General features: G+C 43.2%; 1 protein-coding gene across 2 annotated transcripts in view; it reads left to right on the top strand.

Annotated features, from left to right (window-relative positions):
- The window catches only part of LOC307213777 (uncharacterized protein), a 93,386-nt gene that overhangs the window by 35,965 nt on the left and 30,228 nt on the right, over positions 1-27,193 (top strand). Inside the window, exon 1 of one of the 2 annotated variants that reach the window (XR_013837675.1) lies at positions 25,373-25,659. The exons of the other annotated variant lie outside the window; for it this stretch is intronic. The gene's annotated coding sequence lies outside the window, so the exon portion shown is untranslated. Of the gene's footprint in view, positions 1-25,372; positions 25,660-27,193 lie in introns of those variants that run through there. 2 annotated transcript variants of the gene reach the window in all.

The following is a 27,193-nucleotide window of genomic DNA, read 5'->3' as shown; positions in this document are numbered from 1 at the left end:
CCACACAGGGGTGGATGAAGGTGTCGTGACACCTGGGGCAGGCCGTTGCTATGTAGGGCGCATGTGTGGCATCGCTACGTACGACACATGCGCCATATGTAGTGATGCTGCACATGTGCTGTACATAGCGGTTTGCCAGCACTCCAGAGCCTTACGAACGCTTCCGGGATCCCTCCGTCGTCGCTACAGCCGTGAATGGAGGATCCTCTACATGTGGTTGTAGCAGTGATGGAGGGATCCCACCACTGTCCGTATGGCATTCATAGCGCTGGCAGCAAACTGCCATGTACAGCGCATGTGCAGCGTCGTTACGTGCAGCGCATGTGTGTGACGTTGCACATGCGCTGTACATAGCGGTTTGCTGCTGGCGCCGGAATCCTCTACTTGCAGCTGCAGCCGCGAATGGAGGATCCTCCACATGGGTTGCGCGATGGCTGCTTGCGCTGCTGTGAGCCCCCGCAGGGTGCCCTGTCACCCCCCCAGACATGGCACCCAGGGCACGCTGCCCCCCCGCCCCCCATTGTGACACCACTGCCACCGCATTAATATTGTAATATCCAGTATTCATGTCAAAACTGATATTCTGGGTGGTATTCTGGTCTCACTCCCATTGTGCTAGCAGTAATCCTTTCACCAACAGTGCCCTGGCTTAGTGCTACACTGGATCCATCTATTCTGTTCTTTCTCTGAGGAGTGTGGGGCTCTTTCCTTTTACACTGATATTTTCTCTCTGTCATGATGTTAAATGTAAAAAGCAGAACAAAACAAACTCTGCTCAATATCCCTGTGGACTACCTATTCCCTTAGTCTCTTAGTTTTAGTCTATTAAAGAATTGTGTTACATCTAGGTAACAGATGACAGAGAAAAAAATAGCATCTCTATTTTTAACTTTTTCAAGAATAGGTTCCTCTTGTGTTTTAGGGATTTCGTTTATGAAGTAGCATATAAATATATTCATTTATTGTATGTTGATATGACTTATTATTTGATTTTCCAATTTTAAAAACCCCAGTGATTTTTTAAAAAATACACATATGTACTTAAACCAACATGAGGATAACAGTCACAACATAAACAGGTGTAAAGAAAAGTAACTGAAATTTAGAGAAGGTACATTTGCTGGGGACGTGAGTCATAACCTTTTCTGTGGTGGCCTCCCATTTGCGGAATGGCCTCTCCTTGCAGGTATGTTGGGTGCCAACATACCCCCATGAAGACATACCCCCCCAATCAGACTTTTAAGGTATTTAATGACTGTTTTAGCCTTCTGTGTGACTGTTTTTGTTACCTTTACTAGTGTGTTTGATTTTAAAAAATAAATAAATTATTACAGTATATAGCTTCACACAGAGAGTGAGACCCCACTTTAGTCACACTCAGCAGACCCATTGAATTCCACCATTTCTGCACACTCATCTTGTAATTTGTATTGTTCTTGAACACAATTTAATAATTCTGGTCTGCTCCCAGAATTTTTGCAATAGTTCTTCCTTAGATGGACTTGTGATTACCTTCCCACATTTTTCAAATAAAATCCTTGTAAGAGTGGGAGCATACAGAACTGGTAATTCCCGCCCTGCCAGTTGGAATATGGCTGCAATATAGTTTAAGTGCATATAACTGGCTCTGACCAGCTTTATTTCATATATTTCTCCAATGAATGCCAGTTGGTTTGGTTTTACTCTTTTTCTTTGGTAAGTTATTTGATACTGTACCCCACCCTGACCTACAAGTCAATGAAGGGCAGGCCATACATCTTTTAATTTTTTTTTAAAAAACCATACAAAATGCTGTTACTTATTGGTGGACAGATCCTAACTGGAGTACTGAAATAAACAGGCATCCCTATCAATCTGGTTGGGCAGGAAAGGTAAACAGGGAAATGAGAGAAGTAGAGCATCGGCTTTGCATGCAGAAAATCCCTGGTTCAATCTCTGACTTCTCCAGGTATGACTGAAAAAGTTCACCATCTGAAACTCAGAGGAGCCATTGCTAGTCAGTGTAGACCACACTGTGCTAGACAGACCAATGATCTAAGTATTAGTATGAGGAACAGTGAAGTAGCTTGGCCCCCTTGCTCCCAGTATATAGGTGCCATCAGCCAGCAGGTCCGATTCACACAGGTCGTAGCAATCTGCATTGCATATCCCTTGCAAAATCACACAGTGGCAATCTGTAGCCTAAGGTGAGCGCTGGGAAATGACAGAGAGCCAAGCAAACAAATGTGTCAAAGGCTGGCTAAGCATGAACAAAGTAAGAGATGCTGCTGTGAACAGCTTTAACATTTCCTGAGAGTCTAGGTGAATAGAGGAGGACAGGCCTGGGATGCTGTATAGACTAATAATGAAAACTGGTTATAGAGATTATGCAGCGCGATAGAAAACTTGCCACAATTGTACATTATCATAGAAATGAAAAAAGATCCACTATCTCCTTCTTCAAACACTGCTGAATGCCCTTTAGTTCCGTGCAGATCCCCGAAGCCACGGCAGCCTCAAATAACAGCAGTGTCTGCTGCACAATTAGTTCTGACAGGTGGGCCTTTCCAACAGCCTGCTGCCAGTTGCGGAGGAATTGGACTCCCAGGAGGAAAAGGCTTGGAGTCAGGGAGGGACAGCAAATCCTTGAGGTCTCTGGTGATGGGCATCTGTTCTGTGTTTACAGGCCTGCTTCCTCCAGGGCTGCAGGTAAGTGCTCACAGGGAGCTAGCCGAGCCTCTCTCTTGCCCCGTGGGGAAGAGTGTCTTATCACAATCAGAGAGAAATGTTGATGTCAGGCAGGTTTTTCTACATCTCCTTCTGATCTCTTTTGGCAGGTCTGTGTGCAATCGAGAGTGCTTGACCTCGTGCTGAGTTCTAGCCTGTCACAAAACATGCGCTTCCACAACATGAACTTGATTATAAGAAGAAGAAAGGTGAGGTCTCCAGTTTTCTCCTTCAACTAACTGGAGCAGTCAGTAACAGTAGCTTTAACGATCCCACCAGGGTCCGAAGGCAAGGTTCACTACCCCCAAATGCAAGCTGTCCATTATCAGTGGCAGACTTTGGGCTTTGAAATTTCAGTGGCACCCTGGGCAATGCCTAAACTGGCACTCCCCCTGCCCCTCACCTTCTATTGTTTGTCATTGGTGCAGTGCAGTTGCAGTTTAGTGCCCAGTGCGGGCAAATTGGTTGCACCCCTCTAAATCCACCTCTGCTATGATCATGCATGTGTTGGGTGGTCATATTATGTATACGGTGTAGCCAGTTTCAAGGTAGCTGAACTTGCATATTCCATTAATGTAGCTACAGTGGTACCTCGGGTTAAGTACGTAATTTGTTCCAGAGGTCCGTTCTTAACCTAAAACTGTTCTTAACCTGAAGCACCACTTTAGCTGATGGGGCCTTCTGCTGCCGCCGCACCACCAGAACACGATTTCTGTTCTCATCCTGAAGCAAAGTTCTTAACCCGAGGTTCTATTTCTGGGTTAGCGGAATTTGTAACCTGAAGCATCTGTAACCTGAAGCGTATGTAACCCGAGGTACCACTGTACTTTGAATGTGGATGTGCATGAATGGCACGGGCCTTTCACAAAGCACGGCCACAAGCATAGCAGGAGGACTTCAGTGCTGTGATCTTCTTCTGATTCAGTGCAAGCATTTTGCCCAGCCATTTAGAACAACCCCCCTCTCCTCCTCCCCACTATCCTGGGGTTTCTCCCGTAGCCAGTTTTGGGGTGTATGTTGGGAGAAAGCTCCATTGCACAAGCTCCTTGTGTAGTGCTTCTGCTGACAGGACTAATTAGTTGAAGCTACCCAATGACAACACTAGTATGTGGCAGCTCAAGCCCATTCAATAGACAGGCTGAATGCGGACAACTATTTCATTGTTTTGTGTTCAGGAAAGAGAGGAGAGGCAGTTCTAGACCAACAGCAAATGATGTGGATTTGTTGGCCCCACCCCTCCTAGATATCCTCATTATTCTCACAGTAGAGTGGAAGCCTATGTAGCTACAATGTTTTCCTTTAAATATGCCCTTGCTTTCTTTAGGACCATGGCCTTGCTCCATCTTTCTCCAACAAAATTCTGCTTCCTCCTCCTCCTCTTATGCTTGTGGGTTCATCCTTAAGTCAAGGCTGTTTTTTGGTGGTCTTTTTCATGCCTAAATGACACCACCATCTACTAAATGGCTTGGCAGACAGCCTGGTCTATCCTCCTACCTTCCGCATAGTTGGAACTTTTCAGCTCACTATCTCCTACTTTTGCATTCTGGTCTGGCATTTATGTGGCAAAAATACATGGAGGAAATGTAGCAGCTTCTCCCATCCTTTCTTCTCATCTCTCTCCAGTTATCAAGACATACACAGTATTTGATAAAAAGGAACCCACCATGTCTTGTTACTTTTTCTCAGTTAAGATACAGTTTGAACAGGAACAGTTTATGTTCCTGTTTGTTTATATGTTGCTTTTTGGTTGAAGGCCCTCAGTAATATGATGCCTTGATTAGGTGCAATTAACTTTTTTTTAAAAGCATTGAGCCAGTTTTTTTTAGTTTTGCAGAAATCAGGCTTAAGATACATAGGAAAATACGCTTTTGGTAACTTAGAGAACAGAGGGTGGTTTGCTATATGAGGCAAGAAATAATTCGAGGAACCAGGTCCAGTGTGAAAAATAAGACCACGACAAAATGTAACTTCAAGCAGGAGTTCTCAGCAAATCAAAACTCTGGCTGTGAGCTGCTTGACGGACTCTGAAAAATACAGGAAGTATATTTGCAACCACTGGATTGGAAAGACAGATGTTTCTCTTATTCCTTCCTGCTTGTGCCTAGCTGTTGTCAGTTCAGCTAATAAACTGTGCCTCTGAGTGTAGCTGGGAGGGTACTCAGTGGGAATACCACAATAATGCAGCTTGTACTACTAGAGATCTATCTTTTGTCCCTCTTATTTAACATAGGGGTGGGGATAGGATTTAAAACCAAATTGAACCAAGACACATTAGTAATAAATTTGTGCAGCTATTCTGATTCCAAAATGGATTATTTGTTTGAACAGAAGAGAGAATAATTACTAGAAACATAGCTTAGTGTATATGAAGTCTACCCAAGAAGCAGAATTGCCACACAAAAAAGGTGTCTCAGCAACCTAATTTCTGGGAGAAAGACAGCCAGGTTACTAAGGCCCGTAGCCTAGATTGTCACCATGCAGTACGTTAACCTCCATTCAAGGTGACTTTAACATACATCTCTGTGTGATGGTTGCATGAGCCGCAGCTGGTTATCAGTGCTGTCCTTCAGCTATCAGTGTAACCTATGACTCCAAAGGGCAGGGAAGGATAATTACGTGTCAGTCTACACTATTTAAAAATAAAACCAAGCAGTTCATGGACAGAAACACTGTATTGATTCCAGGATGCTGCATTTGTTCTATGTCCATGGAGTCAATTAAAGTGCTACTGTATAGTTCAAAGGCGCTGGTTGTTAATGCCAATCAGTTGGCTGGAGCAGACAGCAAGCCCTGTTTTTGTCCACTTGCAGCCATGGTTTGGAGTCAAACCATGCCTGTAAACAGACATTTCCCCCCTTGCAGACTGGCAGAGCTGGTGAATGTGGGCAAGGCTCCTCTGTGAAATCTGGACTTCTGAATGCCCCCAGGGATCCTAGGTGTGTGGAGGGCTTTATCTGTGTACAACTACACCACACAGAGGTGATAACTGTGGGGCCATGGCGAGGGGGACACAGCAATGTTGGGATTAAAAGCAGCAAACATAGTCCTGTTTTCCATGTTTAGTGAATGCATGTCAGCCAAATGAGTGAACAACCCTGAATTCTTTGGGGCAAGCAGTTACTAGAAATACATTTTTATTTGCATATTAGGAGCTGTACAGTACAAGAAAAAAATAATCAAGAGGGCATCTGGCCAACATCCTTTAGGACCTTTTACAGTTATGGAGTAACAACTCTAAGAACAAACACATTGTATGAATGACTTTGAGGAAGGACTGGTTTGCTGATAAGAATAGCAACTGAGATGCCAAGCTAAGTCTTGTCCGCACTTGTCCTGCTGCTCTGTACCTGTAAATCAGAGCAAACATCAACTGGGTTTTCCATGGATTGATGTTTGCTCCAGTTCAGCAATAAAGAACATGTTTCCCCAGGGAAAGTGATGTGGCAAAAGGAAAACCACTCAGACCTTTGCCTAGAAAGCACAGGACAAGCAGAATACCTCTCAGACCTCTGCTTTCCAGACATGGGACAAGTGAAGTATGGATGAACTCTTAGGGTCACTGATGAGCTGTTCTGATAGCTAAGCCACTCATCCAACATGTTTACATATGTATTCCATCATGAGATGGTCCCAAGTCTGGGAAAACTTCTATGAACCATGTGGCTCTAATTTACTAAAATTGCTACAGAATTCCAGAACATTCTAGGAAGTTCCTTCTGCAGATTTTAACAATTCTTCCTGTCCTAGAATGACTCTGCACATAAACACTCCATGGAAATGGGAGTCATATAAAGAAAGCCACATTGGAACCAGGCTTTTTACCAACCCCCAGTGACCACTTTTTGCACAGTTTATTCTCTCAAGGACCCATTTATGTCTCCCCACTGAGAAATCAGTTAGCCATAGAGTTGACTGGCAGGAGACAAGCTCCTGCTTAATACTGTGTAGTACCCAAAACCTGGACGCAGGTGGCGCTGTGGGTTAAAGCCTCAGCGCCTAGGGCTTGCCGATTGAAAGGTCGGCGGTTCGAATCCCCGTGGCGGGGTGCGCTCCCGCTGCTCGGTCCCAGCGCCTGCCAACCTAGCAGTTCGAAAGCACCTCCGGGTGCAAGTAGATAAATAGGGACCGCTTACCAGCGGGAAGGTAAACGGCGTTTCCGTGTGCGGCTCTGGCTCTGGCTCTGGCTCTGGCCAGAGCAGCGATGTCACACTGGCCACGTGACCCGGAAGTGTCTCCGGACAGCGCTGGCCCCTGGCCTCTTAAGTGAGATGGGCGCACAACCCCAGAGTCTGTCAAGACTGGCCCGTACGGGCAGGGGTACCTTTACCCTTACCTTACCCAAAACCTGATACACAGCATAAGCAACGAAGTATTTGGGAACAGTGGCTGCTGTGCTGTCAAACTGAACATACATGTGAGTGTTAAGTCACATGGAAGGCCCAAAGAGATCACATTAAACTTCAAAAGAGTAAACTTCTCAAAGATAAGAGGCATGGTTAAAAGGAAGTTGAAAGAGAGAGTCAAGAGGATCATGCCTCTTCAGGATGCTTGGAGATTATTTGAAAGCACAACGATAGAAGCACAAATAGCATCTGTACCTCAGATTAGGAAGGGTATAGATAGATGCCCAAGAGGACATTGATGTGGTCCACAAACTCAGACAGGGAAGCTTTGAAAGGCAATATTTCCATTTAAAAGCCCTTCTCAAATCAGGAAAATATGAAAAGCACAAATTCTGCAAAATGTAAGTCAATAATAAGGCAGATAGGTATGTTGGGATTTTGCCTACGTGCTTTGATCCAGCTTTCTCACAGAAGCAATTAGTGAGTTGGCCGAGGATACAACTCTGCTATTGGTCGAGGTTACCCATATAGGCAGGATGACTTCTGTGTGGTCGGTCGGTCTATTTGGAGTTAGCTGAAATTGAGTTCAGTGAGAGAGAGTTAAGATCCATGTCTGTATCCTGTGTATAGTAACTTGTGAGTCTGCTGTAAATAATAAACCTCTAAGTAACCAAGTTACTAGCAAGCAGCATTTTGTTCTTGGTCATCCTGTCAGCTTGCAACCAGATACTTCCAGAAAGTCTGCGTATACTCTGCAATATTCAACAAGGTATGGCTTTGAGGAGCATATTGTTAGAAACCTTAAGACACACAATAAAAACACATTTAAGCAAAGGAATCAGCTCAGGAGGTTATTGGACAAAGGCGAGAAATGATCATGGAAGAAATAGAAATTGCAGAGGAGCTGAACCAATTGCTTGTGTCAGTCTTCACAGCAGAAGATAATAAACAGATATCCATACCTGAACCATTTGTTTTTTTTGTTTTTTTTAATAATAATTTTTATTAATTTTCCAATTTTAGAACAAAGCAACAACAACAACATAAAAACATCAACAAATACGAACAAATACACAAATATAAATTCTTAACCTCATTTTCATAAACCTCCTTTCTCGGACTTCCCCATACCTCACCCTTTTTGCATCCTTATTTTACAGTTTTTCAGCAACCCTTTTTGCCAATTAAATTTAAACTTGTTATCTTTCTCAGTTTCACCTTAAATCATCAAACAATTTCAGCTGTAATTCTGCATCTTCCTTCCCCTTGACATTTTAGCACTCCTCAATTTTATAACAGTTCTTAAGATATACTTTAAACTTCTTCCAATCTTCCTCCACCGTCTCTTTCTCTTGGTCACGGATTCTGCCAGTCATTTCTGCCAGTCCCATAAAGTCGATCACTTTCGTCTGCCATTCTTCCAGTGTGGGTAATTCTTGTATCTTCCAATACTTTGCTAGAAGAATCCTTGCTGCTGTAGTGGCGTACATAAAAAAAATCTTATCCTTCCTTGACACCAATTGGCCGACCATGCCCAAGAGAAATGCCTCTGGTTTCTTATGAAAGGTACATTTAAGTACCTTCTTAATTTCGTTATAGATCATTTCCCAAAAGGCTTTAATCTTTGGGCAGGTCCACCAAAGGTGAAAGAAGGTACCTTCAGTCTCATTACATTTCCAGCATTTATTATTGGGCAGATGATAAATCTTCGCAAGCTTGACTGGGGTCATGTACCACCTATAAATCATTTTCATAATATTTTCTCTTAGGGCATTACATGCCGTGAATTTAATACCGGTGGTCCATAACTGTTCCCAGTCAGCAAACATAATGTCATGACCAATGTCCTGTGCCCATTTAATCATGGCTGATTTAACTGTCTCATCTATTGTATTCCACCTCAGCAGCAAATTGTACATTCTTGATACATTCTTAGTATTGGGTTCTAACAGTTCTGTTTCCAATTTCGAACCATTTGTTTTTTAGAGGGTGCCAGAAGAATCAAGTCAAACAGAACTGACAAGAGATGACACACATAGGCAATTTGAAAAATAAAAAACTAACAAGTTTTGAAAATATATGTACCTGGGAGTTTAATTTAACAATTTAAATTGTTGACATTGAACAAAAATATGCATCTTTTCACTGAAGTTAGCATCTGAATTGTAGGATTGGGAAGGAAGCTAATGCAAAGCCAATCTTTACAGTGATAGGACAGTTCTAGCCTTGCCTAGAGATGCTACATATTGATCCTTGGATGCTCTACTCCTGAGCCTACTGGCCTTCCCCAAGGGCCAGCATCAACAGTAGGCATTGCTGGGCATCTGCTGAAGCCCATGTCCCTGAAGGGGGTCCACTGCCATTATCTAGTTGCACACCTACTTGGGAGTGATGCCTCCTCAGCTCCATTAGCCACAACTCAGTGCATAGACTTAGGCTGCGCGTCTATGAGGAGCAGGATAGGGGCCTCCAAGCAGAGGAATAAGGCAGGAAAAGAGCAAACCCCATCTTAGAAGTGTCAATTGGAGAACACCACAGATGTGCTGCTTTAGTTAATTAATTGCATCTATTTTTAATCTAATCTATATCTCAGCTGTGATCAAGTCACTAAAAGGCTGTTTGATGGGGGTTTCTGTCACTGGTTAAAGTAGCTGTGCAGAATGCAGCCCTGGAAATATCAGCTTATAGGTATCTTTAAGCAAATGGCTACAAAACGATGATTTGAATGACCTGGAAGGTGCAATGCAGATGCTTTGGGTCTGGGACTCAAATGTTTGAGTGGCTGTGACAACACCTGTACTGACTGCACTGATCATGCAAGCAGCCCCAACACGAACACTGGCAGCATACAGGCCTCGGAGGAGGTTTGTAAAACAAGCGTGGCCTTTCTGCGTCAGGAGCCCTGGACAGCCGTCGGAACCAGATGGAACTGTTTGTGACACCAGCCTACCTCCAGAGCACATGGGAAGGCATGTGTGAAATTGCTAATACTTCACCATCTTTGTTCTCGTAACAGCGGAGTGAGGAAAGGCTTATTGTGATTTTTGCAGGGGTTGCGGGGAGGGCAGAGGAGGAAACTGGATTTGCATTATTCTTCTGAAAGATGGAAGTGCTAATGGCCAGAACAGGAATGAGAAGAATGTGGAAATGAGTCACAGGTTTATCCATGCATGTTTTTGTGGTACATTATTCGGTTTGCATTGCATTTGCACAGATACCTCCCGAGCTCCATCATGGGAGCAATCCATGGGTCCCTAGCTCTGTGTATGTATTATGTTCCCCTAAGAGGAAAGTTTACAACTTGTGGGGGGCGGAGTTACTTCAGAAAAAGTTGAGTAAGTGGGGATATGATGGTGCTATATAAAATCGAAAGAGAACAGTTTTTCTCTCATAGTGCTATAACTTGGGGACATCCAAGAAAGCTGAATGCTGGCAGACAAGTACTTCACAAGGTGAATTTGCTTCCACAATATGTAGTGGTGGCCACCAACGTGCATAGGGGATAAGACATAATCATGGAGCAAAAGCCTATCAACCAGTCATGGTAGTCACTACCTCCAAGATTAAAAAATCAGCAGTGCATTTCCAGAGTGAATGTCCAGACTATACTCAGCTTTCCCTTGCATCTGTATAATGAAAAATGAAACCCAAGAGGACATGACCTCTTCCACCCAAGGTTCCCAGTACTTTCCCTTTGTCAATCAGTTCCTCCTGGTTGGTGAGGACCACATCCATGATAGATGACCTCCTTGTCGCTTATGAAGAACCATAAAAAGGAAGAGCTTTAAAGTTACGCATCAACAGTTAACACCTGGATAACAGAATGAGGTACACAAGTCACTTGGTCATAGTCTTCCCCACTCTAGGGAGATGTATTCTGTTATGATTTAATTTATAGTAATAATGTCTAAATCTGCATATATTCATATAAATTAGAATATGCAAATTATATGCAACCCTGTTCCTGCCTCTCAATGAGCTTCCTCTCTCTCCCTTACTCCAGTTCCCATTGCAAGTTGTTCAAACAATTCATTCAGTCATCTTTAAAAAAAGACCTCATAATTGCACTTTGTTCTTGAAGTCTTCTTTCCCTAACACTTTTCTCCTTTGGCACTCACCACTGGAGGAAAAGCTGTGGCCAGACACTTGGCTAGGTGACTGAAGGATAGCCAGATTGCTCAGCTATGTCCGGAGATTTAACATTGTTAGCAGAAGGATATAGACTCATTATCGGAGTGTGCTAATTTTAGAAGGTGACTTGTCAATGTCACACAGCACGTCCAAGGAATCCGGCTTGAAAAGAATTGTGCTGTATTTTATCTATCTAGCCTGACAATAGGATTGCATAGTGGCTGTTGGGCTGTTTGCTGAGCATATGGAACTTGAGCACTCACTGGCTGGTGGCCAGGCATCCAAAAGTTAAATTGATGGGTATTGCCACAAGGACTTCCAGCCTGTGCAAATTGCACAGAATGAGGCCTGCTTTAGTTTTGCTTTCTTTCCTGGGAGCCTTCCTCACAGAACAAAGCCAGCAGGTATAACTTCTTCTGCTCTCCACACCCTAGGACAGTGTTGTCAACCTTTTTGGGTCTGTGGGCACACGTTTGTGAAGTAGAGAAAATGTTGTGGGCAAAGTATTGGAACCTCAGCTTCAGGATCTGTTCTTCCTGCGAGCACTCAGGGCTGATTTGGGGACACTATTACAGTGGTTCTGCTCCTATCTTTGTGACAGAGTCCAGGGAGTAGCTCTGAGAAAGGGCCTTTAGGCCCCCGACGGCTACATTATAGGCTGCTGAAGGGGACTATTTTATCTCCAGTGCTATTTAATATCTACATGAAGCAGTTGAGAGTGGTCATTTGGCGTTTCAGAGCAAGATGCCAACAGTCTACTGATGACACTCAGCTCTATTTCTCCATAACATCTGAATCAGGAGAGGCCTTGCAATCTCTGAGCCATTGCCTGGGCGCAATGGTGATATGGATGAGGAAAAGCAAGCTGAGCTTGAATCCTGGCACTGTGGGTGAGGAGTCCCCATGTCTTAGAGAATGGTCAGCTGCCTACCCTGGATGGGGTTGCACTCCTCCTGAAGGAGCTGCTTCTGGATCCAGCTGTCACCTGAGGCTCAGGTAGTCTCTGTGGCTAGAAGTACCTTTGACCAGCTGTGGCTGGTTCCATAACTACAGCCATTTCTGGACCAGGAAAGCCTTGCCACAGTAGTTCATGCATTGGTTACTGGCATCGAAGGGCTGTGTCAGATCAGTATCATAGCATGCATGTTTGTACAGGTTTCCTCTGTTGCAAATATTAATATTGCACAGCTTGAAGCAACTGGATACATCATGGTCGCGCAAGGCGCATGAGAACCACATGGGGCCAAGTTGGCACCGCTGAAATAACTTACAGTCAGAGTGCGTTATGTTAGCACTCTCTCTCTCTCAACAAGCATTCCAGACCCAAGGAGAGGCATGTTACTCACACTAATGCCCGAGAACAAAGACTAAAGGCAATCCCCTTTCAAAATGGAGCTTTGCAACAATTTACCTTTGTTAAATGATCAAAGGTAAACATTCAATATTAGAGCAGAGAACAACAACAGTTAATTATCAACCCACCTAGGAGCTTAGAGTCCTTTAGTATGCTGACATGGAAAAATCCGAAATGTTAGCAATACACAGAGAGAGAGAGAGCTTTATTGCGGTCCATAGACCTAAAATACACAGTACAATAATCAACAGTTATTAAGGTGTAAGATCGCTTCTCGGCCTTTTGGCTAAGATCAAGTGTCGTTGGCAATACACATTTAGCCATTCTCCATTTCAGTGTCAATTAAAGAGTTATACTTAACAGTAATCCCTTTTTCCCACTGTGTTCCTGATCAGAACTGCTGTTTGCATCTAGAGAAAAGCTCCCATCAGCTCTGAGATCTTCCACAATTAAATGGAAAAGGGTATTTGGAATTTTCCATGTGGCTATTGTAGTGTTTGCTCAAACCATATGAAGTCAAAATTCTATTGGCCAATCCAATAGACAACTGATAATACTGCATTTAAAAAATGGTTAATATGGTATGAAGGGAATTGTCTTATGCCGTTAAAAGTCCTAGTAAATTGTTTTATGTCAGAATGACTACAAGGGCTGCTGAGATAAAATCTGCAAACACAAAAGATTAATTATAGACAGCAGATTACAAGGTCCCTTGGTGAATCATTTTTGCGATTTGGAGCACAGCAAGAAGGGCCTGAAATTTTGGACTCTAGAGGAGTCCAACTTAAAGCCCTTTCTCCACAATGCCAGAGCCCCAATCAGAATCAATGCTCCTTGTCTTTAACTTTCCTTCTAAAAAGCCATTCTTGTAATTGCTAATTAAGGTAAAAAAAGGTAAAGGACCCCTGGATGCTTAAGTCCATTCAAAGCATGAATTGCATTTTGGGTAGTGTTGGGCTCTTTCCTCCCTCTGTAGTACAGATTCCCTGTATGGAATGTTATCACTTTGGGGCCTAGTGTTCTCTTTCCACATACTTTATTGGTCTAAAATTGTAACTTGTCATCCTTCCCTCTCCCAAATCATGCCCTTCAACTCCATTCCTTATTCTCACAGTTCCACAAGTTAGAATTTTGGAAATCCAAGTTGTTCTGCAAAGGGCAGGGTTCTTTCTGGATCTGGAGCCAATAAGCACACCAGTGGATGAAGAATAAGTAATGCTTTATTTGCATAAGGTTAACAGATAGCAGCAGGGACGCGGGTGGCGCTGTGGGTTAAACCACAGAGCCTAGGGCTTGCCGATCAGAAGGTCGGCGGTTCGAATCCCCGTGACAGGGTAAGCTCCTGTTGCTCGGTCCCTACTCCTGCCAACCTAACAGTTCAAAAGCATGTCAAAGTGCAAGTAGATAAATAGGTACCACTCCAGTGGGAAGGTAAACGGCGTTTCCGTGTGCTGCTCTGGTTCGCCAGAAACGGCTTAGTCATGCTGGCCACATGACCCGGAAGCTGTCTGCGGACAAATGCTGGCTCCCTCGGCCTATAGAGCGAGATGAGCGCCGCAACCCTAGAGTCATCCGCGACTGGACTTAATGGTCAGGGGTACCTTTACCTTTAACAGATAGCAGCAGGCATACAAAACACAAATTATAGCATACCACACAGAAATCACACACAATCTCCCCTTCAGCTGCCTGAAGCTCCAGGTAGAGCAGCGAGAGAGACCCCGGCCACCAGTCTCACAGCATCTGGTACCTCAACCTGTGAAGAAGCTCTCTGAGCCCCTTCAACCTACAACTTTTATAGCCAACTTTGATTGACTTGATTGACTGTACCTGGTTAGCAGGCATCACTCATGATCAGCCCAGGACACTGGGAGTGACTCAACAGGAATGCGGAGCAGCTGAGAGTCTTCAACCCAATTCACTGCAACTGGGTATCCTCCCCACTAGCCAATCAGCACTTAGAACAGGAGACCCAGGAAACTCCTGACACAGGTGTGTGGAAAATAAGTTATATCAGCATGAACTGGCAAACTTTAAACCAGGGATGTAAACGGAAAGAGACACGTCATCTAACTCCTCAAAATTACAATGGTCTTCTGCGTTTCCCCTACACAAGTATATAGTGGATCACCCTCAGCTACTTGCTTGCCGGCACCATCCAAAAGAAGCCTAAAAGCCTCAATAATATTTTTGCATCAATTTACCTTGGCAAGTCTTTAATTGCCTAAGTTCCCGAGGTCTTTTAAAGAAAGGTGTTAGGATGGCTATCTGCCAATCTCCTGGGAAGGAATCTGATTTACATATTCACACCTTGTATTTAAAAGTTCAACAATTTAGCATTTTAGATCTTTTTAGAACTCTTGGGTAAATGCCATTCAGCCATCATAGCTTACTTTCCCTGTGTCAGTTACTTCTAATATTTTGGCCTTTGTCACCTTTGTTTGCCCTAGTTATTCAGAATCACTTGGTGGGCAGGGGAGAATGGTTCAGGAGTCGATCTCTCTACTATAATACCTTCTGCAGCAAAAAAAATTCATTCAGCAATTTCCCTGTGATCCTTCTGTGCTCCTTTAACACTGCTCCTTCTCTGGCTGGGTTGCAGCTTCGGATATATTAAAAGCCCTTAATTAAAGCTTCCTTTCAATAAGCCGAATGTGGGACAAGGCTTTGTTCTATGGCCAGGTTTCTGTCTCCTTAGCTTGGACTCAGTGTAGCACTTGACAGATTTTAGACGCTGGATTTAATGGGCTCATGCAAGGGGTGGGGCATGAGCCCATTAAATCCAGAGTCTAAGGGTAAAAAAGATAAAGAACCCCTGGACGGTTAAGTCCAGTCAAAGGCGACTATGGGGTTGCGGCGCTCATCTCGCTTTCAGGCCAAGGGAATCAGCGTTTGTCCACGGACAGCTTTCCGGGTCATGTGGCCAGCAGGACTAAACCGCTTCTGGCGCAACAAAACACCGTGACTAAAACCCGAGCGCACGGAAACACCGTTTACCTTCCCACCGCAGCGGTGCCTATTTATCTACTTTGCACTTGCGTGTTTTCAAACTGCTAGGTTGGCAGCAGCTGGGACACAGCAATGGGAGCTCACTCTGTCGTGAGGATTCAAACTGCCGACTTTCCAGTTCCAAGCCCAAGAGACTCAGTGGTTTAGACCACAGCGCCACTCATGTCCAGAATCTAAAATCCAAGTCCAGAGTCTAAAATCTGCCACGTGACAGTGGCCATGCATGGGGGGGGGGGGGAGATGTGTGAAGCGCCTCATAGGTTCCCTGTATATATTGTTGTTGTGGTTGCTTGTTATTGTTAACTGAATTTATATACCGCCCTATACCTGCAGGTCTCTGGGTGGCTCACAGGATAAAAGGATCCCTACACCCTGTTGTGGAATGCACAGCCATCATGGTGTGTGGCCAGCAGGTGTGTTAACATCTGGTGTGGGGCTGGTGGTGTGCACAGTGTTGGGGGCAGAGCTGGGAAGTGCAGTCTTTGTGCCGGAAGAGAGAACCCTCCTTTTGTCCTAATTGGGTTATGGACTGCTAAGAGGCAGCAGTAATGAGATCTTAAGGAGGCTTCATGGATATCCAGACCATGACATGCTGTAAGCAAGATCGGAGCCAATATGCTTCCCGAAAATATGTTGATATGCACCTGCGCTTCAGATTATACACTTCAGTATATACATATCTCTATATCTATTTATAATTGAAGAAATGCCAGTGTTTCTGGATGGAACTCACTATATACGTTGTGGATTTTTATTTTATTTTTATGGTTTGCTTTGAAGCTTTCCCCCCCTGCAATTGAAACTCGGCAAATCAAAGGCAATTCATCCTCGGAACCAGTGATTGACTCAAGCCAAACAATGCTTTCTGATTTATCATAATTGAAAAGATTGCAAGACAGGAATAGGATTGGGCTGCAACTCAGAGAGTGCAAATGCTTTATGACAAGTATCATTACATTTGTATGCTCTATCAATTCTGCATTATGGGGTTTATTTGCTTTTTTAATATATAATTTTATATTAAATGAATTTAATGCTTGGAAATGACCAGCAGTTCTGGAAGTAGAAGTTTAATCTACTCACTGCAAAAACAGAAAAGCCTTTCTAGGGCTGAGATTCTAATTCTGCATGGCTAACATGCCGCATCCCTGATCAGTTTAGGATATTGTATTGCATTTACTACAGGCAATCAGCTCAAGTGCTCAGGACAGATTCTATTTCATTTCCAAAATACTCTGTAAATGAAAAAATGGAATTTAAAATGCATGCAAGTTACATCGCTAGCCAAGTCACTTTACAGTATGGAAATATGTGATTTAACTATATTTTCTTTTCTGAATCGCATGCATTTTGCTCTCTGACTTACCCGTTTACTGAAATGTCTTCAGTATGGTATTGTTACATAGGTTGTGAGCCACCCCCAGTCTCTGCCCAGTGGTTGCAGGATTCCAGGGGGTTCCAGGCACTTACCTAGAGTCATGTTTGCATTTGAAATTCAGGCATGTCAGAGACTGTAGTGTTTAAAGATATATGGTTTATTTTACACTTGTACAGTGGTGCCCCGCAAGACGAACGCCTCGCAAGATGGAAAACCCGCTAGACGAAAGGGTTTTCCATTTTGGAGGTGCTTCGCAAAACGAATTTCCCTATGGGCTTGCTTCGCAAGACGAAAATGTCTTGCGAGTTCCTGCGGGGTTTTTTCCCCTTCCTCCCCTTTTCCTAAGCCCTAAGCCGCTTATCAGCTGATCCACTGATAAGCCACTTATCAGCTGATCTGCTAAAAGCCGCTAAACAGCTAATAGCGCTAATCCGCTAAGCTGTCAATGGGCTTGCTTCGCAAGACGAAAAAACCGCTATACGAAGAGCCTCACGGAACGGATTAATTTCATTTTGCGAGGCACCACTGTATATACACCTGGGTCTAGGTGGAGGAAGCGGGTTCACAGCATTATATCTCCAGAGAGACTTGTTCCCCACAGCAGCGCAGCACTGAAGCCCAAGGCATCCTGCTCACCATCTCTGTGCCTCTGTCCCAGCTTGTCAAGATGGTTCTGCCCTGCATGGCCTCTGCCTGGAGTTCTGGCTCCTCCTTTCTCCTTCCCAAGAATCTTTGCTAAGTGGGCCCTCCGTGTTCTCCAAACCTTCCTGCTTTTAAAGGGACACATTTCCCCTGTTACATCACACACCTTCGCCTTGGCAGCCTCCCAAATCTCCTGTCTGTGTCCACTCCTTGGAGCAGGGGGGAAGGACAGCTGTTTGAATCAACAATTGCACTTAATGGCTCAATACCTGACTCCCCATTGTTCCTTAATGGCTCTGCAGTTAGTTAGCCCAGCCATATGGGTTTGCATCAGCTAACCCAGAAATATCTTAATACTACTGTTTATTAGGTTTTTTTTTACCATTTACCATCAGCCTCTGGTACCCCAGATCTATGGCAATATATTTGAGCATCAGGAGCATTTTGATGACTTTCATTCCCACCAAACTCCAGAAATTAAGGAAGAGCCAAGTAGTGTACAATTGAAGCTAATGCACTCATCAGCGCCCAAAGCTCATTAGTCTCATGGTATTACACAGCTAGAGGGAGAGAGTAAAATAAATAAAATAACCCTGAGACGAAAGATGAAGAGGAAGCCTTCCCACAAAGAATTCTGGTAACTGGAGATTACCCTTCACAAAGCTACAATTTTCAGCACCCTTAACAAACTAAGTTCCCAGGATTATTTGGAGGAAGTCATGTGCTTCAATGTACATTGAATATATGGTGTGCATGCAGCCCAAATCCTTTTGACAGTATAGTAATCTCTTGGTGTCTGAATTGTTCATTCTTGTCATGTTATTCCACATTCATTTCAACCAAACTTTCTAGTCACTTATCACTTTTGCCAGGAAAGGTGAGACCTTCTTGCCACTTGGAAGAAACTGTTCTTAGGTTGGCAGCCTTAGAGAGGCTGTCTGTTGGATTTACTGAGTCTCAACCCCACCCTGTAATACATTTTAATTATAAAAATGCCTCAAGCTGCCCAGGTTTTACTTATCAGACGAAACAGGGGGAAAGGATAAAGGGCTGGAAGACTGGCCTTAGTCATACTCTGCTCAGATGCCAACTTATTTTTCAAAAATCAGAATTGCCTTTTCTGAGTCACCCTTGTGACTAATTCCCTGAGTGACACCTTAGAATATTATAAATCAGGCATTCGTTAAAGTAAGGGCAAGTTCGGATAATTCTATTGCAGCATTGTTGTTGACCTTGATTGCTAATTTTATTTTTTTATTTTTGTCTTGATTGCTATTTAGGTTTTCTCTTTTTTAAAAAAAATGTTGGCTTAGTGTTGATAAATGTTATATAACTGTATTGGCTGTCTTAAAGTGTGTGTAATCTGCCCTGAGACTGCTTTTAAAGTTGAAGGCAAACCCCACTTTTCTTTTGGCCTTTTAAAGGAAACTCTCCCCCCCCCGGAACTTACATGAGTCTTTGGAGATTTCTCAAAATACAGGATATATGCAAGACCCATGAAAGAAACCCCTGGGCAATTAACATCCTGGTACACCTCCTACATTCCTTAGATCTATTTTGCAGCAATCCATTTACAGACTAACTTCTCAAGTGCACAGGTGGGACACTTCTATACTTTCACTATTTAATGCTGGGATCACCTACAGGCAAATTCCGATGGAACAAGTATAGTTGATTGGGAGTTCCTGTGCAATAAGCCCCCTTTCCCAAAAGAGTTTTTGCAATAACAGAAGTGATGGGTAAATGCACTAGAAAGTGAGGGATAACACTGGCACTGATTTAATGTCATGTAACAACAACAACAATTTATTTATACCCCACCCATCAGGCTGGATTTCCCTAGCTACTCCCCACAAGCAAAATAGAATGAATACTCCTGCAATAGCAAACATTATCTAATCTCTCTGCAAGGAAATCAGGACGAATGCTCAATAAACAGGTTGCCTGGAAGTATTCAAAGGTAATGCAAATAACAGAAGATGAGTGTGGCTTGTGAATCAGGTTGAATTTCCTAGAAGAATCCTTACTCTCTACCCCATTGCTTCCAGCTTTACCCACCAGAATGTTATGTTTACTTTAGATACCACTTTTTAGCCCAAAGGCCAAGCAGTGAACAGCATATGAAGGAAAGAGATGACAAATGTCAAAAAAGTCGAATAAATAAATCTCAGCAATATAAAATGGCCAAACCACAAAATACCCACCATTTGTGCTTCCACTTTGTGCAGTCACTTAGGACTTACAAATTCATTTTGGCTGAAAAATTCGTTTTGGTTGACGCAGTGCTTTAAACATTATACCTGAATTAAAGTCCAGATCGTGTTCATTCCTAATTAATTTGCTACTCAGGTTTTGGGATTGCCAGTTACTGTACATGACAGCTAGGAATTGTTTGAGGAAGAGGGAGCAGTGGGGGAGCAAATGACTTTCCATTTTCTCATTTTACATTCACTACCAGAAGTGAAAGCCTGGCCTTGCATATGTTGGTGTTGTGTGCAGTGTGAAATCCGCTGAGACATTTGTGCACCGTCATGCTTTTCACCACTATATTTTACAAATTGTGTGCTCCTGCATAGTTAATTGCAGGGCTGAGTACTTTAAGTACTTGTTTTCTTTTCTCCACCATCACCATTCCTGGGCTGATAGTATTTACTTAGCAGGCATTCATCTAAAGAAAAACGTCCCTACTTTTATATAAGTCAAAGTGAGCTCTCTCTCTCTCTCTCCACACACACACACACACACACACAAACGGGGGTTAGACTCAGTGTTGTCTATTGTTTTTGGATCTATGAACCAAGCTAGATGTGATGGCATACCTCTTAGAGACCCTGGAGAATCACAGTGGATCAGCAAAGACAGCAGAGAGCTTGACCATCTAAATCAGTATAGGTAAAGGTAAAGGACCCCTGACAGTTAGTCCAGTTGCAGACAACTCTGGGGTTGCGGCACTCATCTCACTTTACAGGCTGAGGGAGCTGGCATTTGTCCGCAGACAGCTTTCCGGTTAATGTGGTCAGCATGACTAAGCCGCTTTTGGCGCAACGGAACACCGTGACAGAAACCAGAGTGCACAGGAATGCCATTTACCTTCCCGCCACAGCAGTAGCTATTTATCTACTTGCACCGGCATGCTTTCGAACTGCTAGGTTGGCAGGAGCTGGGAAGAGCAACAGGAAATCACCCCGTTGCAGGGATTCGAACCACTGACCTTCTGATCGGCAAGCCCAAGAGGCTCGGTGGTTTAGATCACAGTGCCACCCATGTCCTTTTTATCTGGAAGCTGCCTTGAGTCCCATCAGGGACAAAAGGCAGAACTGCTGCTGCTGCTGCTGCTACTACTACTACTACTACTACTCAGTGGTAGAGCATCTACATGCAGAAGGACCCAGGTTCCATTCCTGGTGTGTCTAGGAAGGGCTGGGAGAGATGCCTCCATGTAATCTTGGACAGGTGCTGTCAGTCAGCGTAGACAATACTGATCTAGACAGACCAAGAGACTCACACAGTAGAGGCAAGCTTCTGTTGTTCCTATGCTCCTAAAAACCATATTTTCACAGGAGCAAAACTTCCCAAGGATCCCCACCCCTAACCTTTCCTCTTCTGCATATCCTGGGGTGCTTCCACAAGGGCAAAAGAAACCGAAATCCTATCCAGGTTCCTTTGATCCCTGGTTAGCTGACAATCCCATGTGCCTTGAACAGTTGGGCTCAGCTGTAAGGCATGAAAAGAGAAACTCAATATATAAAGGTCCCAGCTGACTGGTCTGGCAAGGGGCAAAAAGGGACTAAGTGAACATTGGAAAGGACCATAATAATAGGAGCAAATTCTTCCCAGAGTGTGAAGCTGTGGGCTTTTTCAAGGTCTGAAGAGGATGCAGAAATGCTGTTGGTTGACATTAGATGGCCTTGCCAGAAAGGGCATCAAACTGAAATAAAATATTAACGTATCTAACAAGCATGTTACTAGCAGCCTGAATTAGTCCACACATGCATTGTAAAACTTGATTTCCCATTCCTTTATTTTTATGCTTGGTTGAACAGCTGCTGAATGTGAGAACTGTGTCCGCTGAGAAGCATTGCATTAGAGGTGATGCAAGACAACATGATGAACGTTTTATCTCTGGCATTTGATCTGTGATGGCTTTTCATTCAAGTAAACAACCACTTGACATGACAGACATAAAGTGATGAGCATGTAGTTATGAACTAAGCCTTTTTCACTGATGTGTACACAGGATTGCAGCAGTACTGCTAAACTGGCACTGAGAGCAAGCGACCCAAAAACAGCTTCATCTGTGTTACTGGTGACATGCTAATGTTGATGCATTGACATGCACACAAGTATGCTTTAATATGTATTTTTACTGTTGTAACCAGCTTGGAGATTTCTCTCCCCATAAGCAGTATAGTAATATTTAATAAATCATGCATAGTAGAATCATGGAATTGTGGAATTTGAATCCCTTAGGATCATCTAGTCCAACCCCCTGCAGTGCAGGAATATGCATCTGTGGGGATCAAACTTAGTGCCAGAAATCACCCCAGAACATCTTAAGATAACAGTCATGTTATCTGTAGACATTTATCCTCAAAGTGAGAATTAGCCAAAGTCGCACTACAAACTTGTTTTGGTAGGATTTGAATCCAGGCCCCCTAGATTCAACGAGTGGTCCAATGGACTACATTTCTTGCTAACCAGCTTTAACTTTAAGATTCCATAATACACCTTCTACTTTAAATATCCAAAAGACTTTTACCCGAGAAAGGAATAATAGGTTCTCTTAGCTATACAATTGAATCTGCAGCTTCAGCCAAGGCTGGATCTAGAAACATCAAAGAAGCATTTCAGTTAAACGCGTTGTAAATTTAAACAGGGAAAACAGGTAGAGAAAAACGGGACTCCATAGCATCATATTGTGGCACAATGCTATATTGCATATACAACACATATAAATCGCTTTTTCTTTACCAATCTAGCTGAGCCGCAATTCCATTTTAAGCAGTGGCTGCTTCTTTGACTAATGTTTCCCCTCCTGCATTCCTCCCTCACTTCATGCATAAACAAACGAGTCACAAGAACAACCTGAAAAGGGGAAAATAATGCTACATATACATATACATATACAGTGTTATAAGTGCTAGTGTGGGCTGTACTTCAAAAGGCCAAGACCAGCTCTCAACTACACTCTGTTTATACCCCACTCTTCTTCCAAAGGGAGCCCAGGGTGGTAAACAAACAAGCAATAAAACAAAAGTTCTAAGAACAATTCTAATAAAGATGCAGACTGTGAAAAATCCCTGCTTAAAAGGCTTGTTTATATCTATCAAATGGGGTAATAGGTTGGGACTTTCTCTCTCCTTCCCTCTGGCTCAAGACAGACAAATGTTACGGCTTTGTTTTGGTGGTGTTACAAGACCATTTTTTGCCTTGCTTACCTGTAATGATCTGTCCTGTAGCTCCAGCTCTGAAGACTTCACAGCGGAAGTTTTCACAGCCAAAGCTGCTGTCTTCATAGTTCCCTAAGTTTAAAATGTGTTCTCCTTACTCAGTTTTTCACTTGTTATGAATTCTCTAAGATGTGCAAGGGAGTGAGGGGAAGAAAGCATTTTGCACTGTCCATTATACAACTAGAGAGAGCGGGGAAGTCTAAAGTGCAGTAATTCACATAAGTGACTATGGAAAGTGGTGCATTTTTACTCAATGATTTTATTCCCTGGTGTGCTGATTGCTTTTCCGACACCAAAATATGTATCCTATTACTTTTTACTATTGTTAAATAAGGAACTGGGTTCTATTATGCTCTTCTGTACCTGCAGCACAGCCATTAACACTATTCTGTTTGCCAAATGTGCATCTCTGGTGATGAAACTTGAGCAAGAATGAATACTGACATTTTAATGGCTGCTTCTGATTTCATAAAGCTGTTTTTATAGAAAGGTACATTGATAAATCTATTTTGTGAAGTACCAAAAAAAGGAATCCAGGCTTCTGAAATGGAATAGCTATGCCCAGCTCAAGGATTCAGCTAGACTAGTAAAGAAAAAAGGATTTATATGTGTTGCATGTGCGATATAACATTGTGCCACAAGATGGTGACATGGAGTCCCGTTATTCTCTACCTGTTTTCCCTGTTTAAACTTACAATGTGTTTAACCTAAATGCTTCTTTGATGTGTGTAGATCCAGCCGAAGTTTCATTTTCTGGGTTACTATTTTGTTACTGTTCAGAACCTTGCAAACAGCTGACTTCATCATTTCACAGAGAGCAGGGCTTCTTGTGTTTATTCAAGAGACAAAAGGTAGCTAAAGGCTTACATGCTGTGTCTTCATATTCCATTGATAGAACGATATTCAAGAACCATGCACTATCCAACACCTGTTGTTAATTTCCTTCCGGTTCATGAAGAACATCATGAATTACTGCTCCCGCTGGTAGCTGGTGATGTTCTGAAGGCCAGCCTGGGAGCTCACTGCTGAGACAAGATAGGATTTGGATCCAGATCCGTTGTTGTTGGCATACATCTGTCTCACGAGACAATGGAGTGTGCCTCGAGAGGTGAAGTCAAACCATTGTGTTGACATCACTGAAGTCACCTCCATGGAGCGCAAGCCTGAGCAGCATGTATAGCTTACAGACATACAGTTTAAAGTTATTACCGTATATGCTAATAGGCTGGGAACAGGAGTGTTGAAACCCAGATAAAGAGGTACAATTTCTAGATACCCAAAGGACTGTGTCCTAGAACAGCTGGAGCCAAGCAGAGGTGGTGGTGCCAAAGACTCGGTGTGAGATGCTAAGTTTCAAATGTTATGGAAATTAATGACATCTGAGGGGGCACCACTTAACCATCCCTGATCCAACATGTATTTTGGAGAGCTATGGTCTCGTGCTGGGACGCAGGTGGCGCTGTGGGTTAAAGCCTCAGCACCTAGGGCTTGCCGATCGAAAGGTCGGCGGTTCGAATCCCTGCGGCGGGGTGCGCTCCCGCTGCTCGGTCCCAGCGCCTGCCAACCTAGCAGTTCAAAAGCACCTCCGGGTGCAAGTAGATAAATAGGGACCGCTTACCAGCGGGAAGGTAAACGGCGTTTCCGTGTGCGGCTCTGGCTCGCCAGAGCAGCGATGTCACGCTGGCCACGTGACCCGGAAGTGTCTCCGGACAGCGCTGGCCCCTGGCCTCTTAAGTGAGATGGGCGCACAACCCCAGAGTCTGTCAAGACTGGCCCGTACGGGCAGGGGTACCTTTACCTTTACCTTTATGGTCTCGTGCTAGCTTGCATGAAGAATTTATATATCCACAAATCGATATCAGCTGTTTAGTGCAGTTCAGTTTGACTAAACAAACAAGCCCCTTCTCTCTCTCTCTCTCTCTCTCTCTCCCTCTCTCCCTCTCTCTCTCTCTGAGTATCATGTTTAGGCATTGATGAAGTCATAGAATATATATATATATATATATATATATATATATATACACACACACACACACACACACACACACATTTTAGGACATCTGGGAAATTACTTGCAACAGTTGCCTCCATCCGCTGAAATATTTATATTTAAACAAAGTTAGGAATACATAATACAAAATTGTCTGGGCTTAATATATAAGCCTCTGTGCATTTTTAAAATTTGCCTGTGCGAGACAGCCTCCATTTCAAAAGGGCAAGACTGCACAGAGTGATCCTTGCTGACATTCCAGGCACTAGCTGCTACTCATCCCATAGGAATTACTCAATGTGTTGGCTTCTGATACTCCCAGACAGTATCAAAACAACTGAGGAGATCACTGGCTAGGACAAACTTAAATGTACTTTACCTTATGTCCTATGTGAGAGAGCTACCTCACTCATCCTGGCCTGTCGTTTTGCTTCCTAGATCAAATTGTGCCCTTCAGATAGAGCCAATTTCATGGCTAAGGCTGGTAATAAGGGGAAGGGGGGAGAATGTAAAGCTGGTGTTAGGAGTTTGAGGCTTCAGACCCCACAAGTGGAATTGGCAAAAGCTGAATTCCATGCTGTGCCTCTTTGCACAAGAAGCAGGGAAGATCCTGGATTTTTAGCCAAGTCAGCTTCCAGGCTGTCACAATATTACAGGTAGGGATGTCCATTTCAGTTTCCCCCTCATCTTTTCATTTTTTCCAATTTTATGTTCAGTTTTTCACATTCACGAAAATTCACTAGTGGATTTCTCCCAGCATATACACCTTTGCATGTAGTTTTGCCTAATATGCACAGTTTTGCAAAGTAATCTTCCTGGATGCATTATGAATGTTAATATATACTAATATATGCATTTTACGGATGTTACCTTAGTATATACACATCGCTTGGCTGGAGAACTGCACTGCAAACTCCAGAGGAGTCGAACTTTCAAAGGATGGCTCTGATTTGGTTCACATATAGTTTCAAAAAGTGTAAATTAGGAAGGCCTCTAAATGTGATCTGAATTGACCCCCCCAATCCCTAATTGCAGATGGGGTTCAATCAAATATTTGTAAATTCAGGTTTTGCAGTAAGTGAATTTTGTGTTCTTGTACAACAAACCTGTTTCCACTCCTGTCCCTCCTCCAAACATTTGGTAGTAAATGAGAAAATGCACTGGAAATGCACTGGGATAACAGTCACTATATATGATCTCATATAGCCTCCCTGCAAACAAATCAGAATGAATCCTCAGTTACCAGTAAGTGTCATATAACTGCCCTGCAAACTTTGTGCAAAGAAGTCTGAAGTAATGTTCAACAAGCAGGTTATCTGCAGGCAGTCCCAGTCATATGGTTGCCCTTTGCTGTGGACTTGCCTGTAATGAAGTAAGATGTAACTTCTGTGCTTCTTATACTAGCCTGGGGAAGTATAATAAGGTAAATTCAACACTTGCTTCTTATTATCTTGATTGCATTCCCTTGTGTAAATGCAACTAACTTTTGGTTAAGTAAGTCTATGTGTTGTAATTAGGGCAAATCTTAATCCATGTTAATGTTTTTGTCCTTTGGGCTGAGTTACTGAGAAAGTGTACAATTAGATTAGAGAGGAGGAAGACTTGGAGACTGTGGATTTTTCCCCCTTCCTCTTGTCTAGCAATTTGGGTTTTTCCAGACTGATGTTTGCTCTGATTTAAGAGAGGGTTTTCCCTGGGAAAGCAGTGGGGAAAGGGGGAAACTGCCTGGATCCATGGCAGAGAAAGTGCTGGTCAAGTGGAAAACTGCTCTGACCTATGCTTTCCAGGCATGGGGCTAGCAGAAGTGTGAATGAGTCCTGTGTCAATGATAAAACGAACACACAAAAGGGATGTGGCATATTATAACCACAAAGACAATTTTATTGAGTAAGGGGGCTTGTTCATTCCATTTTGGAATAATAAAGTCAGAGATGAAAGACCTCCTTATAATTTATTCACATTGGTTTAATACTCTGTCGTTATGTAACCTTCTCTCTCCTCACCTTTCCTCACTCTAGAATATCACTTTTGGTTTTATTTAAGCTATACTACTGGAATGTAAAATGGGAGATATAAAAAATATTTTAAAAGAATGATGAGAATCTTTCCGGGTTACAATTCAGTACTCCAGATAGTTCTCTGGGTGGCACAGATGCTGGTATTATTATTAAGGTAAAGGTACCCCTGCCC

The sequence above is a fragment of the Podarcis cretensis genome, assembly GCF_951804945.1.
Source record: "Podarcis cretensis genome assembly, chromosome: 3".
NCBI lineage: Eukaryota > Metazoa > Chordata > Lepidosauria > Squamata > Lacertidae > Podarcis > Podarcis cretensis.
Note: the sequence above shows the minus strand (reverse complement) of the source record. Positions and strands in the feature narration are given on the sequence as shown.